We start from the raw sequence: 6537 nt of genomic DNA, 5'->3' as shown, positions 1-6537 counted from the left end.
CCCCCTCTACAGGGTGGGCCAGAAAGCCTGGCTCTCCACCAAGGATCTACCCCTACACGTTCACTCCAAGAAGTTGGCACCGAGGTTTGTGGGTCCTTTCCCAATTTCAAGTCATTAACCCTGTCTCTGTGCGCCTCAAACTCCCCAGATCTTTGAGGGTCCATCCCACGTTTCACGTGAGCAAACTCAAGCCAGTTCGAGAGAGCACTTGTCGAGTGGCCTGTGTTCGTCGTCCATAACATACGCCTGCCCATACCATAACCCCACCACCACCATGGGCCACTCGATTCACAACATTACCCTAACCCTAACCCTAACCCTAACCTAACCCTCACACCAGATACTGACTGGTTTTCGGACCCCCCCAGACCCCCCCAATAAAGCAAAAATGCACGTTTCAGAGTGGCCTTTTATTGTGGCCAGCCTAAGGCACACCTGTGCAATAATCATGCTGTCTAATCAGCATCTTGATATCATGATAGGGCCCCTTTAAAAGCAAATATATTTTCAAAGTGAAGACATCAATTGTCTTAGAAATAAAACCGATTATCAAAAAGACATGCAGACAGTTGTATAAAAGTTTTCCCTTCTTTTCATATTGAAATATTTAATTTCAAGACTTTTATATGCACAAAGAAAGTTGATTTATCTCATGGTCTTCAGGTTCAGCTTCAGGTTCTTTATTTGTACCCGTAGGTATATTTTGTTTGCAGAGAAAAAGACAAGGGATCCATCCTAACACACTCTAAATACAAACACAAACAACATACACATCTCTAATAAAAGGACTAATAAAAAGTACAAGTACACCCTGCTCCGTCAAATCTCAAAATATTTCCATTTGATCACACATTTGATAGTGATCACTTCTTCTTTGCCAATATAACCCTTATGGCAGATGAATAGATCTTGATTTAACATTGAGATTATTACACAGACGTGCCCGGGCAGCAGCAGCATGTTATCATTGTGTGATTGTTAGCATGTTTTACAGCTGCAGAGTGCTCACCTACTGAACTTTGCTTCTTTTGTTGTCTGTAACAATTTATATATTGGGAAGCATATTTATACGAGGGAGTATCCCCTTTACACAGAAACGCATCATATCTAACAATCCATCCATTAACTCAGCATAAGGAGCTGTTGCCATGGTAACGGCTAGGGGGGGAATCCTAAATAAACAATGAAGAATAAACCAGAGTAAAACTTGGTGTGAGACTGAACGTTGAGCGGCCCGACCAAGCAATGAGGCAGAGGCAGAACGTCCAAAAATATAACCCGACGTGGGCATTTATTAAAATAATGTGCACAAAGTTCACAGCCTCAATCCTGCTGTTCTCCGTGAACACATCCAGCAGCCACAAAGATCTCACACACACTAACAGGTTCTCAAGACACAGCACCTAAATACACACACAGACTAACAAGACACAGGTGGTGGGGGGAGCAATTCGACACAGGTGAGGGGGGAGGAGCAAACACAGGGCACCAGGTGAACACAATTGGGTAATCAGTATGAGGGAACACAGAGACGACCGGAAGCAACAGAGAAGATGGGGGTGAACACTTATACCATTAAATAAATACTACATCAATAAATTATATAAACATGTTCACGAGAGCTCTAGTAACGGCGTCTCGTCGTTACACTTGGAATCCTGAGTTATATGTTACAACATGTTTTCGTAAGATGTGTATTCAAACACTTATCTGCAGTTTACTGTCTGTAGCCATGGTAACAGTTCTTTTTATAAAAATAAAATAAATGTATTCCTGTATCCTCCATCAGACTTTCACTATGAAAACGATCAACTTTCACTTTTTCTCAGCGGTAGTTTTCCTGAGAGCGCAGGCCGCCTCAAGGAAACACTTGCTGCTTTGAGAAGTGTGTCAAAAGAGAAACAGGAAGAGAAACAGGAAGAGTAAAAAAAAGATGGACTTCATAATGATTTCTAAATGTGAAATGAAATCCATTTTTCTTCAGTTGAAAATAAAAAACAAAACAAAGTTTTGCAAGTATATTTAATAATTCATAATAGCAATAAAGCAAGGTTTCATAACTGAAAAATGTTCACCTAATCAAATCCATTGAACCTGAACTGTGGTTAGCAAACAAACCCTCTTTGATACAGTATGTCGGCAACTACTTTCATTCATCAGGAGTTGGCCGGGTTTAATATAGTAGCATTTAGCTGCTAAAAGATGGGCCAATTGGATTTTCCATTGGATTTTGGAATATTGCAGAAAATAAGATCTGTAGCTAACACACTATGATACCTGTATGTTCTGTCCAGCACGATAAACTTCACAGGTGGGGTATGTAATTTATTTCAGAAATACTTTTTGTTATATTCCATGGAATGCTCTTCCCGATAGCAATGAATATCTTAAGTGCTTTGACAATAAACACGTGAAAAAATTCATCTGTGGAAGCCGTACTGTAAAAAGCACGACCAATCATTTTAGCCGGCCCGGCTAAAATAACTGGATGGCCTACCTGCCTGTCAGCCTTCCATCTGTGCACAAACTTATCTCGTGCCCTTATTGGTTATGTGCGCGTTTGTTTGTGTTGGAGAAGGGGCTCTGTAAGGAAGTCTGAGGGAAGAGGCAGATTTTTTCCGGTTGTGTATTTTCAAATTCGAGGGCACTCGAGCTGGTTTCCCCACCTTTAACTCCTCTTTTATGATTTTTTTATTGAAATGCAATCGGCAAAAATAAAAAGTATATCTGAGCCTATCAACAAACTATTGTAGAGAGACATTTTAGAACTGATGCTTTCGGAACGAAATGTAGAAATCTCAGTAATCCTTTAGCCTGGCTCAGACTTTTTTTCAGGCCTCAAAGACACCTGAACCAGGAGTGATAAAATGCTGACTAATTTTAGTCTTTTAGGACTCATTCCTTTACAATTCTATTAGCTATTAGTAATACAAAATATATTAAAACTAAAGGTTTAATTTTGCGAGTATACGGTCATAACAAAACTTTTTGGACAAAATTACCATTTTAATTAATTAAGTTAGTCATGTTTATTCTGACTTGAACATGAATGTATATTCCAATATTTCACGGAAAACCCATTCAATATTTGTCGAGATATTTTGCTTAACATTCGGTGGCCTTTATCCTCAGGGCCCAGGAGTTCAAAACTTTTAATCCCTATCTGATCAGATCAGATTTGGATTTTGGGGAGTTCAAAACCAAAAAACAGGATTAGGATCACTTTCATATCCGATCAGATCAGGAAATCCAATCCAAGCTTTAATCTGGATCAAATCTTCAAAATGGGTAGTTCAAACCGACAACACAGGATTGGGATCAGTTTGATCCCAAAAAACTGGATTATCCTGATCCCACCAGAGGGGTGGATTTCCAGTGGATTACCAGAGCAAAATGTACTGTACAATTTATTTAAAAATATGTTTCAATTTAAATAAGATGGCAAAGTTTGTTAACTGAAATAATACACAACTTTTAGCCTTCAAGGGAAATACATTTTATTTTTTCCATTTTTGCTCACGTTTGTGGTGGCCTATTTTGTTTTCAACCAAATGTTGATGACATAAATGTTTATGCTCATAAAAGTATCACAGCAAAGATTGTCAATCACAAATGTAATTTAGATTAAAGTAAAAATATCTTCAACAAAAAAAAAGTCCATCATCTGTCATCACCTTTCAAATAAAAAAATATAATTAGACATTATAGATGTCTCTGCAATGTGGTCTCTTGTCTTCCTTGTATTATTTTTCATGGTCCACTAGATGGCGATCGGTAGGTATTAAAGCACTGATATTCATGAAAAAAATTTCTTAGTCCATCTTTTTTGGAAAAAATCCCGGTTAAAAAATCTTTTGGAATTCCCTAAGGCCCTTGATTCCCCCTATCCCTGAAAATTTGGCAATTTTTTTTTTTTGGGAACTTCCCCAAAGGGGAACCAAAAAAAATTTCTTGGCCCGACCTTTTTTTGTACCCCCCCCTGAAATTTTCCCCTGGTCACAAAAAAATGGGATTTTTTCCCAAAAAAAATCCGGATCCGGAATTCTGGAAATTTTGAGGGGAAATTTTTTAAAAGAATTTTTTTTTTTGGAACCCCCCTCCTGGGGGGGGGGGGCCCCCCCCTGGGAAGGACTTCCCCAAATATCCCCTTTTTTTGGAAACAGGAATTTTTTAATGGGGATTTTGGTGTCTTTTATTTTTTGGGGTTGGGGGGATTATTTTTCCCCCCCCCCCCCCATCCCCAAAAAATCACCCCATTTCCCCGCAAACCTTTTTGTGTTTAATGGCCTTTTATTATTAAAAAAGGGAAAAATTTTTTTTTATCCCCAACAACCAGGTTTTTTTTTTTTTTTTTTTTTTACCCAATTTCCATTTATAAATTTAAGAGTACAATTTTTTTGGGCGGGGGGCGGGAAGGGGGGGGGGTGGCCCTTGAGGGGCCGCTTGCAAAAAGCAACTCCCCCCCCCCCCTAAGCCCGGTCAAGGGGTCCAAGAACCGGTGGGGCGGAAAGCCCTTTTCGCCCCCCCCCCCTTGGTCCCTTGTGAATTTTAATTTTAAATTTTTTTTTGACCCCGGGTTTTTTTTTTTTTATTGCTTTTGCCTTTCCCCCCCCCGCCCCTGTGGCCAATAAATCTGTGGGTAAATCAAATGGTAGCCCCAAAAAATAAAATTTCCACCCCAAAAACCCCAATTTGGTTTTGGGGGTTTCCCCCCCCCCCCCCCAAATATTAAATTTTTAAAAACATCTTTTTTTTTTTTGGTAAGTGTGGGGTGGGTGCTGGGCCCAAATGGCCGGTCCCCCCCCGGCCCCTTGGGCCCCCTTGCCCCCCCCCCGAAAAAGTTTTTTTTTTTTTTTCCCCCCCTGTTTTAAGCCCCCCCCCCGGGGGAAACAATTCCCCCCTACCCCTTTCCAAATAAATTTAAGAATTAATCATTTTAACCCGTGGGCTTTTTTTTACGTGAAAACCCGTCTATCCTGAACAACCCTAGGAGAGGAAACGGGCCCAAAAGGGACTGGGTAATATTTTTTTTCCCCTGTTCACCTGATGCAAATCAGAGGGCCAAAAAGAACCCAAAACCCAGAACCCCCCAATCAGAAAGAGGTTTTGCATTGGAAAAATATAAAAAAAAAAAAAGTGGTGCTTTTTTGTGTCATTCCAAGCTTCCGGCCTTTTTCTGGTTGGGTGGGGTGTTTGTGTGGGAAAAAAAAAATAGCGGGCAATTTTTTAAGTTTTTTGGTGGGGGGTTTGGGTTGGAAGAAAAGAAGAGGGGGAGGGAGGGGAGGGCGAAGAGAGGAGAGAAAGGGAGGAAAGGAAGAGAGAGAAAGGAGAGGGAAGAAAGACCCGGGTTTGGGGGCACCCAGGCAGGGAAACTTGGTGGTTTTTTTGGTTTTAAGCATGTTTTTTTTAGATAGTTTTAACTTTTTAAGTCCCCCCCCTAAAGTTAATCTCAGTGGGGTTCCCCCCTTTCAAAAACGGTTTTTTTTTTTTTGGGTTCCCCAACAAAATTTTATTTTCCCCAAAAGATTTTAATTTTTTTTTTCCCCCCCGGCGGCAACCAACCTTTCCCCCCCCCCCCAAATTTTATGAAAATTTCCCCAATTATCGTTTATATAAAAAAAACAAGGAGAATAAAGGAAAAAACCCAAGGTTTTTTTTAAATGAAATACCCTTTTATTATGCGGGCCAAAAAAGAAAAAACAAAGAAAAATAAAGGCGTTNTCACGGTGTTCACAGAAAAAAAGAACGTCCGTGACAGGTGGCTGGCCTCTGACAGAGGCCCGGCACATCAACCTTCTCAGGCTACAGGCAGTAGTACTGCCAGTACTACTGCCTGTAGCCTGAGAAGGTTGATGTGCCGGGCCTCTGTCAGAGGCCAGCCACCTGTCACGGACGTTCTTTTTTTCTGTGAACACCGTGACGTAGGAGGTCAGCCGCCCCAGTGGAGTCCCCTTCAGCAAATGCTTTGGGGACCCCCAGTATCAGAGGTTACCCTCCACTGATGGGGGATGGTCACCAGACATTGTTTGTGTCTCTTGGGATCTAAACGAAGGCGGCAAACCACCTCTGTAGGCGACGCATGTGCAGTAGCCCCAGCGGTACCACGTGGTGAGCAGCCGCCATGAGACCCAAGGGTTGCATGATGGTCAGGGCTGTCACTGTTCCCCCCCTTCCGTCACAGTCTGAAAACTGCCTGAAGCAGGGGCGTCTGTCTGTTCTCTGACAGAGTGGCACGTAGCCTGCCCTCTTTCTCGATGGGGGCGTACACTGAACGTGCGTGGGGACAGGGAGTCTAAACCCAAACAGTAGCCTATTGTACTCGTAGGCTATCCCCCGGAAGGCAAAACGCAAAAACTTCCTGTGTTTTGGAGCAATTTCGACTTGAAAGTAAGCATCCTTCAGGTCGATGGTTATGAACCAATCGCCCGGCTGCACCAGTTCCAGTAACTGTTTAACATGTGGAACTTTTTTGCAGGAGGTGTAGCTGCCTTATATACTGTTAGGCCTGCGCGCGCATTCAGGTAGGCTCGCCCTGAT

This window comes from Notothenia coriiceps, unplaced genomic scaffold (genome assembly GCF_000735185.1).
Source record: "Notothenia coriiceps isolate Sejong01 unplaced genomic scaffold, NC01 NC01_scaffold00037246, whole genome shotgun sequence".
Classification (NCBI taxonomy): domain Eukaryota; kingdom Metazoa; phylum Chordata; class Actinopteri; order Perciformes; family Nototheniidae; genus Notothenia; species Notothenia coriiceps.
This window is presented reverse-complemented; position numbering follows the sequence as displayed.